Source organism: Schistocerca nitens, chromosome 6 (genome assembly GCF_023898315.1).
Source record: "Schistocerca nitens isolate TAMUIC-IGC-003100 chromosome 6, iqSchNite1.1, whole genome shotgun sequence".
Classification (NCBI taxonomy): Eukaryota; Metazoa; Arthropoda; class Insecta; order Orthoptera; family Acrididae; genus Schistocerca; species Schistocerca nitens.
This window is the reverse complement of record NC_064619.1, coordinates 632,226,657-632,240,317: the sequence shown is the minus strand read 5'-3', so window position 1 is coordinate 632,240,317 and position 13,661 is coordinate 632,226,657. Positions and strand designations below refer to the sequence as shown.

General features: G+C 40.9%; 1 non-coding gene across 1 annotated transcript; it reads right to left on the bottom strand.

Annotated features, from left to right (window-relative positions):
• Positions 1-13,248: 13,248 nt before the first annotated feature.
• Trnat-agu (transfer RNA threonine (anticodon AGU)) lies at positions 13,249-13,320 on the bottom strand. Its single transcript has one exon. It is a non-coding gene; the product is annotated as a tRNA-Thr (tRNA).
• Between the last annotated feature and the right edge of the window lie 341 nt (positions 13,321-13,661).

The following is a 13,661-nucleotide window of genomic DNA, read 5'->3' as shown; positions in this document are numbered from 1 at the left end:
CAAAATATTCCACTGAAACAGGCGCCGAGCGCTGAGGGCGGAAGCCATGTTCGTGGCGGCAGGGCGTAAACCGATTTCTAATGAAAAAAAGAAGCAAAATGGAAAAAGTGGGTGCTGGTATCGACGCTTTGAACAGGGGCCTCCATCTCGCTTCTGGGATGACAGAGCAGCGTCACACCGCAGGAGTTCCGTTAGGTTTCCGCATTCATTCCTCTTCTCACCGGTTTCCTGGTCCTCTCGTCTTATTTCATTTCCCCGCCGCCACCACAACCCCGTCCCCCATGTATCTACATCTACTTCTATATATACATCCATACTCCGCAAGCCACCTGACGGTGTGTGGTGGAGGGTACCTTGAGTACCACTATCGGTTCTCCCTTCTATTCCAGTCTCGTACTGTTCGTGGAAAGAAAGATTACCTGTATGCCTCTGTGTCGGCTCTAATCTCTCTGATTTTATCCCCATGGTCTCTTCGCGAGATGTACGTAGGAGCGGGCAATATACTGCTTGACGCCTCGGTGAAAGTATGTTCTCGAAACTTCAACAAAAGCCCGTATCGAGGCTTCACTGGAGTTCATCTATCATCTCCGTAACGCTTTCGCGACTACTAAATGATCCCGTAACTAACCGCGCTGCTCTCCATTGGATCTTCTCTATCTCTTCTATCAACCCTCAACCCTATCTGGTACGGATCCCACACCGGTGAGCAGTATTCAAGCAGTGGACGAACAAGTGTACTGTAACCTACTGTAATCTTTGGACTTGTGGCGGCGCAATTAATCAGAAAACAGGAGAAAGTCGTTGAGTAGAACCAGAGTACGATAACTTCGTTTCTGGTCATTTTTCTTCAGTTGCGCTTGTGTCCATCCATCTGCCGGTAGCGATTTAATTGTTCTTGTGTCGCATATTCATGAAGGAGTGCAAGATAAATTGTTTTTATTTACCTGTATTGGTTACGTACAGACTCATAGAACACTAATTTGGTTTAAAATGTGTTTCGGATTCTGTCAGAATTTGTCCTCTCTAGTTACTAAACTGCGGAATTTTCAGGAGGTACATTCGTTGTAGCAGTTTAACAGTAAGCTCCACATCCAACATTGTCATTGTACACTCACGGAAAAATGGCAACACCAAAAAAAATTAATACAGAGTGATGAAATTTCGGAAATGCATTTGTCTAAGTATCGTATTTAAATGATTAACATTGCAAGATTAGAGATTAATGTAAGCGCGGCGTGAGTCCTTGCAAATGTGAAACGCTGGTGCATTAATAACAGATGTAACCGCGAGGATGTTGAATGCAAGCACGAAAACATGTATGCAGTGTGCTGTACAGGTGCCAGATGTCAATTTGTGGGATGTAGTTCCACGCCTTTTGTACTTGGTCAGTCAATTTAGGGACCGTTTGTGGATGGCACCCCAGTTGTTAGCCGATGATTTCCCATATGTGCTCGATTGGAGACAGAGCAGGTGGTCGAGCAAGCCAGAGCAACATGTCAACACTGCGTAGAGCATGTTGGGTTACAGCAGCGGTATGTGGGCGAGTGTTATCCTGTTGGAAAACACACCCTGGAATTATATTCATTAACGGCAGCACAACAGGTCGAATCACCAGTCTGACGTACAGATTTGTAGTCAGACTGCAAGGGATCACCACGAGACTGCGCCTGCTGTCATATGAAATTACTCTCCCAAACCATGCTCCAGCTGTAAGAAGATGATGATGATGATGATGATTAGTGTTTTAGGGCGCACAGCAACGAGGTTATCAGCGCCCGTTCCCAAAACAAATATTGACGAGTGCAGCCAAGATCTCTTAAACAAGGATCAATTCAGAGCCGATCTTTGCGAGAATTGTAAATGCTCAAATTTCAAGATTGGACCAGCACATCAAAGCAGGTAGATAAAACTAAAAATAAAATACCAGTACAAAGCAGGTAAAAATAATTAACTGTGGCTGGGTGACCACTTACAAATAATGGGTGACCAAACCACTTTACAGCACGTTAAGATCTCAATTCCAATATTTTGGGAAGAAGTCTAGACATCACACAAAAACGTGAAACTCTAGCCACACTCGCCTCATTATTAGTTAAAATAGAGGGCAGGTCTGGTGGGAAACTTAAATCTTCCGTCAAACCCGCATATAAAACACACTCATATGTCGTACCGACAGCTGTGTCCCACATGTCTGACACGTTGGTGGCTCCTCACGACGTAACAGAAAACCATGTGTCAACAGACAATGTCCTATTCGAAGCCGTGTAAGGGCTACTTCCTCAGTTCGTCGTTGTCGGAAGGAGGTAAGCCACGGTCGGACAGGTGGACTAGCTACAAGCTGTCCTTGAATTTAACGATTTGTAGCAGTTCGTTGTGTCAATTTGGTGGCAATTTCTGCTCAAAATGTTGCTGCAGATGCAATACTATGCGCCATAGTCACACGCCGAATATTATGTTCTTCCCTCTCGGTAGTGTCTCGTGTAGGTCGGGAGTCTGGTGTTCGTGACGACTGCAGCCAGCAGCTACATACAATTACGCCAATCTTTCCGCAGTATCGCAGAAGGATCGTCCAGCTTCTCATAGCTCTATTACATGAATTCATTCAAACGCAGTGACGTACTGATAAAGGCGTGTTTGTCGCCTTAAAGGCATTTTTGAGTAACATCAACTTAACACGCTCAATCTCAAAGATAACTTATGCACACGACAATTACAGCGTGTATTAAGGCAAAATGTGATTTTCATCTCCATAGTGTTGCTACCGGCGGCACTCTTGTGCAACTGTCGCAAAATTTAAATAGACATCAGCAATCAGAAGTGGAAACACGCCTAACACCTTTCGTTTAGTATGTCGCACAACTCCTTCTTGAAGTTGAGACATTGTATCGGTCGTAAGTAAATATTTGTAGTATTATCATTTAGTTTTCTTAATATATTCATACTCACAGAAACCCCTACGGCAACGAAGCAGTATCATCGTCAGCTACGTAAACTTTTAAATATTTTGCAATCTTTTTATTCATTCAGAAATGTGTTATCCTTTGTAACTGAAATCCGCCACCTTTCTGACAGCAAAAATACGGACACTTAGTAAAAGGCGTCCGCTACTGATAATCTGTAGTAAACGTCTGCCTTCTAACATGGACTTTTGTCTTACAGAGCCGGCCGCGGTGGTCTCGCGGTTCTAGGCGCGCAGTCCGGAACCGTGCGACTGCTACGGTCGCAGGTTCGAATCCTGCCTCGGGCATGGATGTGTGTGATGGCCTTAGGTTAGTTAGGTTTAAGTAGTTCTAAGTTCTAGGGGACTGATGACCACGGCAGTTGAGTCCCATAGTGCTCAGAGCCATTTGAACCATTTCTTACAGAACAGTGCTTATATTTTCCAACTTTCACTGAATGCCAAGCCACCTGAAGTCACATTAATATTCACTGAATTGGGCACTACGTTCTGTCTCAAACAAACCGCACAACGGAATCTTCACTACCGGAATTCAGAAAGGCCGATCAGGAAATGAACTTCACTAAATAATTTCTAGTACTAATTTCTCGATGGTGGTGAGCCACAGTCGTGGAATATCTGTTGGGAGAATAAGCCGCCATTTGAGTGTGTATTACCGTATTTATCTTCTGTACTATCTAGATTTCGGCCCTTATTCCATTTTCAAGTACAATGCTAAAAGCTGCAACATGCAAATAGTAAGACACATAGAAAAAAATTGAAAATCTTAAAAAAAATATTAGATGCAAACTAATTTAAAATTACGAGATATTCACTTATTTCTTCGACTATTAACACGTCGCATCTGTTAAGGCAATCTAAAACAGATAATCAAGACTAACACGTGTCTTTAAGATGTAACTGTCAAAGAACGTAGATTCTTGGAGATATGTATAGAAGTATCACAGGCATAAGCTTACGAGTGTTATGTGTCATCTGACAGCACGTGATTACCTATGGAGGCAGCAATGTGGGTTGCATTTACGTGTATAGATCAGATGGTTAATAATATGAAGCGAACATACGTTATGCAGCATGAAGGAAGTAAAGCCTGTAAGTAACAGGCGAAATAAAGTATAGAAGCGAACGAAGTGCAATTAACGATATAGTAAGTGCCAGTGATAGTATAAAAAGATTAAGTATAACAATGTGAGTGAAAAAACTGGTAGTGGTATAGGGGTGGAAATGGGGAGAGAAAGAAATAGGAGAAGATATTATTATGTGAAAGTGGTATAACATTAAGAAAAGGAAGAAGGTGAAGAGTCAGATTTGAAGGTCAAAGGAGGGGAGCATGGTATTCGAGGATATTAGAGGGGGAGGGGGATCCAACTGTAGAGGTCAGTTAGTGGTATGGATAAGCAAGAAATCTTGTGTTAAGTGTAGGTGAGTGTTGGAGGGTGAAGGCAGAGGGTAGTGTAGGTGGGGGTTTGGAGAAGGGAAATACCATAAGAAAAATGAATGAATATCTGATTGAGTGTTGAAGTTAGTTATATTAGAATAGGGATAAGGGGCGGGGAGAAGACTTGGGAGGGAGGTCAAAAATTACGAGGAATGGAGCAATTAACTAGGAGTTGAAAGTTTTGGAAGGGAGCGGGACGAGACTACAATGGACGTTACGATATACTAGCAGTTGAAATGGGAGCAGGGAAAGGAGAGTAATCCATTGGATTGGATTAGTACAGTAATGATGGCTGGAGGACAAAGGGGATGAGAAAACATGGGGTAGGTAGTGGGATAAGAGGAGCACTGGCAAACATGCATAATGAGGTGTAAGAAGAGAGAAAAATGGGGTGGGTAAAGTAAAAGGGGGGTAGGAGGGGGCAACAACGTGGAATAGGTGGTGGGAGTGGGAGCAAATAAAGGGGAAGGAATAGCTTGGGACTGAGCCACACTGCAGCATCCAAGTGTGCGTATGATATATAATACATGAATGGAAAAATATATGGTACCCATAATATGCTTACAGAAATATTATACCGAATTACAAACCGTATCGCATGGGGTAATTGCTCCTTAGTAAATAAAGACACCTTAAGAAAATAACTTTGATTCGACAAAGCATGAATCTGTATACATGTACATCACATCTTATTAACAGTAGATACAGATCCCAAATACTACAAGGAGGTTTACTAGGAGCAGGGAATTTATTAGATCTCCAGGATGGTCAATGGACCTTAGCTCAACACAAAGGCTACATGTGCAAAAATTATTAGATGTTTCACTTGTGAACTGTGCCAGAATTATTCTGTTCAAAAAAGAAAGTAAATTAAACAGAAAAGAATGCCAAAAAGTAACTTTATGAAGAAGCAGTAATAGTTGTCTTTCCAGTGTCAACAAGTAACAAAAACAGATTACTTATACAAAGCTATTTACAGGAACTTTTAACGAAGTACATCTATCCAGAAAATCTTTCATGCATCTAACTGAGTTACAAGATCAGTCAGCAGCACAGGGGTAAACTACAGTAACAAGTGCCTAGAAATGTTTGTTACTGTGGCATGCAACGTACAGGTTTAAATATTATAGATATTATCTTATACGAACTTCCCAGAACAAAATTCCTTCTGTTTCTTCTCCCCTCAATTATATCACACACCTTCCCTCCCACTCCATCCGTTTTTTCACTCATATTGTGATATTTAGTACTTTTTTGTGTTGTTACTGGCACTTACTATATCGGTAAGCGCGATTCATTGGCTTCTGTTCCTTATTCGCCTGTTTTTAACTCATATTGTGATATTTACTGCTTTTGATGTTATTACTGACACTAACTATATAGCCAAGTGTGATCTATTGGTTTCTGTACTTTATTTCTTCTCTTCATTACGTTATGCAGCATGAAGAAACCGACGTCAGTATGTTCACTTCATATTATTAACGATCTGAACTATATATGTAAATGCAGCTCACTGTGTTGCCTCCAAAGATAATCACATGCGGTCAAATGACACCTAACACCCGAAAGCTAATTGACCATTACATCTTAAAGTTACGTGTTACTTGCGTTTTCCTGCTTTAGACTGCCTTAAGAGATACCTCACGTAAATGGGCTAAGAAGTAAGTGAATATCTCGTAATTTTATATCAGTGTGCATGTAAAATCTTTTGAAGATTTTCAGTTTTTTTACAATGTGTCTTACTATTTGCATGATCCAGCTATTAGCATTGTACTTCGTAATAACATAAAAGCCGAAATCCAGATCGTACAGAAATAGAAGATAAATACATTAATACACAGTTCGATTGCGTTTTATAAAAAGAAAAAAAATTTTAAAAATAAAAAAATTCCTAGTATCTTTCTGTAAGAAGATAAATGAAGCTTATGACTACAGGTGGTGGAATCGCCCGCTGGTGTGACCACACGGGAAAAGTTTAACGAACTAAGCTCATCCCAAATTGATATTTATTCACAAAATGGAGCGTAATGCTCAGATTCAGTAAACATTTAACGTACACCCGTTTCTAATGCAATCTTTTGTTGAGGAGAAACATTTTCATGCTCACACACCAAGATTCCATCACTGAAAGAATACTGAAGGCAGAACTCACGGTATTGTAGTAAAGGCTGAGCCGTCAAAAGTGCCTTGTGAATGACAGCGGAAAGGAGCGCGACACTTCAACAGAATCACGACGCGGAACGCATCCATGACTGGATAAGAAACAAGTCTGCCTCATCTGAACCCACTCAAACGATAATTACGTTATCACTTATAAGAACTTCATAATGCTTGGGACAAATTACTTAACAAATTATAGAAAGTTCCTGACACGAAAGTCTTCTATTACAAATCAGATTCCAAAGGCAGAGGAAAGTGTGATTTCATGCTCAACAGACCATAGCAAAAACTAACTCTGTACGAAATTGTGACACCACAAGCCAGCTTTGGAAAGTTAAAACTCAATGGCCCTTTCCAGACAAGCTGAACCAAGAAAGTCCACCTGCATTTGCCAAAGAGCATGCGTCTGCAGCTACAGGTCCACTTATAGAGTCTAGCAGTCACCCACAGCAGAGTAGCACTGCAGGATCTGGATGAGATGGCTACCTTATCATATCCAGTAGAGGTTACATACCCAGCGTCAGCCTAGGTAGTTCACCTCTTTGGTCACATCCCCCTCCCAACTCCTCTCTCCCCTCCCCAGGAAACCACCAAGATCATTCAGTGGAATCCCTGCAAGCTTTAGGCAATTGTGTGATACTGGTCATATAAAAACGGAGGGTAATTCCTCCCTATCGATCTCAGCAGGTAGGAGCACCAATAAGAGTCGAGACCTCCCTAACTGTCCCCTTTATTACGTTACGAATCCACAAGCCAGAGTCCACTCATTCGAGGTCTAACCCTCGAACGAGAGGACGATGCAGTGCTATCAGCAGCAGGGAACAGAAGCACTTCCAGGCACAAGAGGAGTGGAATACGACTGTTAGATTTGAAAGTAAGGATCCAATAATGAAATAATTATTACAATTTTTATTAACAAATATCTATTCTAATATATACTTGCGGCTTGTTATTCTTCTAGCAGCGCAGTGTGTCGCAAAACCAGCAAGAAGCAGACGCACACACATACTACTGGTCGCACTGCCACAGCACCAGCCCACAGCTGGGCCACCCGATTTATCAGACCTGGTGTCGTTCGACTACACTACGCCACTACTGCAGAAGCCACCTTCGTTCAACTGTTCTGCACAACTCCCACGGGTACAACAGCTGCCGCAGATAGAGCTGCACAGATCACAGAATTACAGGTACGCATTGTGTGTGTGTGTTGGGGCTTATGGGCGCTCAACGTCGAGGTCATCAGCGCCCTGACACGCATTAAGGGGCTCCGGAAAGGCTCAAAATCATGAAAAGTTCAATTTTTACTTTTTTGCCTTTTCTGAATCTGCAGACTATTACCTTTTAATAGATATATAATTTATTCAATTCCGAAGACTACAACTATTTTTAAATTTTTTTATGAAATGTGTTCTACATGGGCGTGACCCACTGTGGTGCTGTTAAACTGCTGTCAAATGGTGTTATTATTAACGTCCGTGTTCATCAGGTACATTTTAGTGATGTGAGATAAAGTATGTGTTGTGGCTAACCTGTGATGGTTCAATATATATCGCTGGTGTGATTGTCGATTGTTTCATGTTTATTTACTCTGTCGTTATCTCGAAAATATTCGTAATTAATTCTGTTTCTTGAGTCTCTGTTTTGTTGAAGTATAATAATGAGTAAAAGTAAAGTTATTAGAAATCCTCTGAAGGCTTTTAAGAAAAGGAGAAATGTTGGAAAGCCAAAGGTATGTGTTATTACTGTAAACAATAAAGATGATAACCAAGTGAGTGAACCTAACCTCTCAAGTACACCTGCCCATAGCAGTCAAAGTGGGAAAGAAAATACTTCACAGAAGAAGCTTGGTTCAATGAGTGAAAACTATGAATGTTTTATGGGCGAATCGGATGTGAATGAAATATTTGATATGTCGGTTCTCAAAGGAATTTTTTCAAACTGTGTAAGATGTATTCATTGTAGTGAAGTTGGTCTGGAACTCTCCATAATAAAGCACGTAGGACTTGCTAGTGAAATACAACTGAAATGTGATAAGTGTTCATACATGACCACCTTTTGGAACAGTGTTGCAGTAACTGCAACTGAAGAAAATGGTAGCAAAATCTACGAACACAACATTAGATTTGTTTATTCCTTGCGTTCAGTTGGTAAGGGTGCTACTGCAGGTGCAATTTTGTGTGGCATCATGAATCTTCCAAATCCCCCAACCAAGTTTATGACCTATAATAAATTAATAGGGTCTAAAGTAGAAGATGTCTGTATAGAATCTATGAAGAACGCTGTGGAAGAGGCAGTAATGGAAAATAATGGTAACAGAGATTTGACTGCAGCGTTCGATGGTACCTGGCATAAACGGGGACACACATCTCTTCATGGTGTAGTATCTGCCACCAGTATGTATACAGGGAAAGTTTTAGATGTAGCAGTAATATCAAAGTATTGTAGATGTCCACAAAAATATAAAGGTACACATGAAAATAATTGCAAAGCTAACTGTAGTGGCAGTAGTGGAGGAATGGAAGTGGCTGGTGTTGCCAGTATATTCCAGCGTTCTGAGGCGTGTGATAAAGTGCGATATGTTAATTACCTTGGTGACGGTGATTCTAAAAGTTTCAAACATGTTCAAGGACTGAAGCCCTATGGTGATGATGTTGTAGTGCAGAAATTTGAGTGTATTGGACACGTACAGAAGCGAATGGAAACAAGACTTCGGCGACTGAAAGCTTCGTACAAAAAACAAAAACTCAGTGATGGTAAAGTGTTGGATGGGAAGGGAAGGTTAACTGACAGTGTAATTGACAAAATACAGAACTATTATGGAATGGCTATTAGGCAAAATACACAAAGTGTCTACGAAATGAAGAAGGCTGTTTGGGCTCTTTTTTTTCATACTTCTTCAACCGATGAAAATCCCCAACATAGCTTGTGTCCCAAAGAAGAAGACAGTTGGTGTAAATATAACAAAGGATTGCTAACTGGTGAAGTGTACACTCATAAGCATAGTCTGCCTCATGCAATAATGGAGGTGATAAAACCTATTTTCAGAGACTTAGCAGCACCTGAACTGTTGAAAAAGTGTATTCACGGAAAAACTCAAAACCCCAATGAAAGTGTAAATAGTGTTATATGGTCGAGAATCCCCAAGACTGTATTTGTTGGAATAGAAACACTTCACTTTGGTGTGTATGATGCTGTTGCGACTTTCAATGATGGCAACTTTTTAAGGTGCAAGGTATTTAGAAATATGGGAATGAAGATAGGTTCTAACATGGTACGAGCGATGCTTGCTTTAGACAAGGAACGCCTTCGGGCTGTAGACAGGGCTGTAAAGAGTCTAGAAATACAAGCAAGAGTAAACAGGAGGAGGAACAAGAGGAAGCTGGAGGAGGAGTTTGCAGAGGATGAAGATAATCCATCCTATGGACCTGGAATGCACTAAAAAGTTAATCCAATCTTCGTCACTCGATTCCCAAAGCTTTTATTTTCACATACTAATTACATGTTTTCTAAGGACCTTCCAAACATATTTGTTTCAAACTTTCAGTAAATGTTACACAGTACCTTCTGCATAATTTAAAACAGCCTTTTTCCAAAAAACTGTATATTTTTGAATATATAAATAAAAAATTGCAAAAAATGTGAATTTTCATTACAATTGAAAAAAAATCATATTTAATAACTGAACTAAAATTTTGTAAAATCCCTGTGTTAAGTTGTAGCCCATATTCCAATAAATAATCTGTAAAAAGTTCAACTTCCTACCTCAAATACTTTGTGAGGAAAGATGTAATTTATAAGCGTTATTTTAACATTGCAAGTATAGGGCGTTCCGGAGCCCCTTAAAGGGAACGAATGTGGACAAACGTAAGGAAAGGGAAAACGTAGCAACAAGAATGCCACAGTAAATTGTCATTGGCTGGCCACTTACATAAAATATGGGCGAGCTTGCCACACAGTGAGCAAATTAAGATCCTCTCGCTAAAATCTTTGTAAGACCATACATATAGAAATGTTTCATGAGGAACTAAACTAGTAAATGTAGGCCTGCATCCGGGTAACGACTTTGCCGCGGTTATTGTAGTTGAAAACTCGAAATATATTGATTCTAAAATTCAATTTTAATTGAACAAATGGGAATATAAGAGCAGTATGATGGGTTATATAAGGAATAACATGACGGACGAGAATGATTTTATCATAGACCAATTCATGTGCAAATTTTAGTCTGTAAAATCACCAATATCTGATATGTATGGTGAAGCTACATATTACATTTAACTTCACGGGGTCCAAATATGTGCCTTAGTATTCGAGTGTTGTCGCATTAGATGATATGTGCTGTGCAATACTGATCACTACAGATACATTGTCCCATTGGTAGCCAAATGCAAGAGCTGCTTACTGTGAGTTTGTAGACTGTTTGAACAACAGTAGTGTTACAATGGACCGAGTGGGACAGTGTATAAATTCCTGTATATCACCGTGTGCCTCAGCGTCTAACTGTGGAATCCGTGAAGATTGTAGAAATTTAGTTCACAGAGGGAGTTATTATGTGACTAATGTTGTCTATTGGCTTGAACGCCATACAGACTAAGCTTGAGGCCTACAGACAGCACCTTTTTTCCAAATTTTCTGCCACCACTACGCAGTATATCTAAAATTAAAAGGGTAAGAATATACAGGGTTCATGCCAGGGGTCAGAGCGCTGGCGCATTGTCTCTGGTGCCCCAGCCACCCCGCCACTTGGCGTGCTGCCACCCACTGCCCCCTGGTACTGCTACCGACGTGTTCGCTACGGATGCTCGTTGAGACAGCCGCAGGCTATCAGTTTATTGGTGCCCAGCAAACGGCTGCTGGTGCTTGACCAAAGTGTCTGGCTCGTATGTCAGGAGCGGCTGCAGTGAGTGAAGTCCAGATGGCTTTCAATGATATAAGAGTTGTGGTTTATGTACTCAGTAAACTTCTGCGATTACACATATAATTTGACAAAAATACATTGCACCGGAAAAAATCATTCATTTATTTTCCATTTTACAACCACCACAGTGCAGTTCAATGGGTGGAGGCCCATCAATCTGGCATCGAGCATCCATATGATAAAGGTTATAGCAGCGCTCGTACATAGAAAGACAAACATCGTCTCCTAAACAATTGAGACAGTAACTTCAGTCCGTGTCAAACGTCAAACGTCAGGTATAAGTTGTATAGGAAATGGGTAATAGTCGACTGCATTTACACTGTTGCATCGTTCAGTAAGTTTCCTATACATTTCAAAAGCACTTTACAAAAATTTCGTGATTGCAGCCACTTGAACATGGAATGGACAGTAGTAACTCACCCCGAACTCCTGGGCTAAGGTGTCTTCTTGAATACACTAAAGTTGAGCAGCCACTATTATCCCTAAATAGTGAGCTAACGGTCGCCGCATCAGTGGATTGGACATCCAGTACACACTACTTACTGCCCTCATTTAACTTAATGGCGAGCTCAGGTGTTCCACAGATCATCGCTACCTTGTTCATACTGATGATGAACTGACAGTAGAAGACTCTGTGTTTGTCTTCCTATTTATTTATTTTGAAAGATGCAACGGTGCAGCAAAAAAATGAATACAGACAGAGATCAATGAATATTCTACCGGTTGAGAGCGAACAGCAAACAGCTAAGAAGTTAATGTGCGTAGCAGCAGCAGCTAGAGAGCCGAGAAAGCCTTATGACATGGTAATTATTTTGTTTAAAGTTAGCTACAATTTAAATAGGACATGATATAGTAGTGTCAGCTCGGTATGATATCAGACCAAGTGTTCCATTCGTTGGCCGAATATGAAAATCCACAATTTTGTGGCACTAAAGGGATATTAAGCCAAGATGTATGTTATTGGCTATGTGATATGTCAATGCACATTGTTCCACAGTAAAGTTCATTCACTGTCATTAATGTTGGAAGATCACTCTCTCACAGTGGGACACTTCCCTGGACCAATTAAAATAATTAACAGTAGAGGGTGAATACATCTGTAGGAAAAAGATGTCCAAGACCAATGTACACAAGTCTTTGTATATGTATGCTGTACACCGTCGGTTTAGTTGGCAATGCTGTGTCCAACGAATCTAGAAGACAATGAAGAGTAATCTCGTGGAGTCTGTCCACCGAACTGTACGATTCGTGTATGATTCATGTTGCGACTGGAATGGAGGTGGAAATGTATGAAACAAGTGCGCCATATTTAGGTACAGAACTGCACTCTTATTATGTCTGTTCATACACCCTATGTAAGATCTCACAAAAGTTTAGGAGCCACATGTATTTTCTCTGTAAAATATCTAAGATACCAATGTGGGCATGGAGTAGTCATCATAATGGAGTGGACGAAACATTCCCTTCAGTGGAGTCTTACGTTAACCGACTGGATGATGCTGGAAATCAAAGGAGGAAGAGGAAGAAGAATGAAACTATATTGTTCAAATGGCTCTGAGCACTATGGGACTCAACTGCTGTGGTCATCAGTCCCCTAGAACTTAGAACTACTTAAACCTAACTAACCTAAGGACATCACACACATCCATGCCCGAGGCAGGATTCGAACCTGCGACCGTAGCAGTCTCACGAACTATATTGTTCCAACGACTTTTTTAACTCTCATACATCTATGATATATATATGCATACTGAAGTGATGGATGAGAATTTGTATCAAGGCCAGGATTCGAACCCAGGTCTCCTGCTCACTAAGCAGGTGCACTAACCACTGTGCCACCCTGGCACAGAGACTTAGCACAACTGCACTGACCACCCTAGAATGCCTCCATTCACTCCTCACCCCAATTGGTATTCCTCCTAAGCCCGAACAGCATTTCAGAGGTCTTCAACTTCGTTGGAACAGCGCCTCAGCAACGAATGAAACGGGCGATCCTGCCTGGAACCCAGGTGTAGGTGCTTTAATAAAATGAAACTATGTGGTTTCAGAGACCTTTCCAGGTCTGAAACATCTGTGATGTATATATGCAGACTGGAGTCATGAATGAACCCTGACAACACACACTGAGGAAATCCGCTTCGAGGGTGTACATATTTTTCTTCAAAAATCTGTTTCAGCCAAAATAC